Genomic DNA, 796 nt, shown 5'->3' with positions numbered 1-796 from the left:
TTGGGTGAAGGAATAGCTGGTCCCCAGAGCTTTCCTCGCTGTGACACTTGCTTTTCCATATGATCTCTGGGAAGTAGACCAGAGGGGGCACCCTGGAATCTTGTGCTTTAAGGAAATCAGGGAAATGTGTGCACTTCCCAAGTGCTGACGTCGATTCTGTTTCTCCACTTAATTCCCACAAGGCTGCTTGCCCTCAAACAAGCGGCCAGAAGGATGGGCAACCCCACAGCAAATCTCTACTGACCGAGGGGCGGTGGGGCTTTGGACCTGAAGAGCAGCCACCCCTGTTCCACGCAGTCCCAGCCATCCTCCTTTCTGTGTTCTGGGCTCTGCTGGGGTCTGCCGGAATGACCCACACAGGCTGTTGGCTGCGTGCACGGCTAAGGTCAAGGGCAGGCCCACAGACCTGGCCCTGGGGGAGCCTAGCGCCTCGAGTCGTGATTCCGGCCCTGGGATAAAGGGAGCTGGGGCGGACTGGAACCACTTATTGGCGTAACAGAACTCGGAACTCTGTTCTCAGAGCAGTCTCTCCAGGGACCCCAATTTCCACACTTGAACACGGACAGGAAACCCTGAGGCTGAAGAGCCACTGGCTTCACTTAGTCACCCAAGTGTCTCTGGAGTCCCTGCTGGTTGCTCTCAGGACCTGGGGCCAGCCTTGTCAGAGGCCTGGCTCTGCCACACTGGTCCCGAGGTCAGCGGTGGGTCGGGCGAAGGCACACCCCCGCCTTTGTGGGGAGCCGTTTGCTAACGTGGCTACTCCCCAGACCCTCGGGAACTGTCCCCCGACCGGAGC

This window comes from Mirounga leonina, unplaced genomic scaffold (assembly GCF_011800145.1).
Source record: "Mirounga leonina isolate KUSES-001 unplaced genomic scaffold, KU_Mleo_1.0 Mir_448, whole genome shotgun sequence".
NCBI lineage: Eukaryota > Metazoa > Chordata > Mammalia > Carnivora > Phocidae > Mirounga > Mirounga leonina.
The sequence above is the reverse complement of the archived record's forward strand: the minus strand, read 5'-3'. Positions refer to the sequence as shown.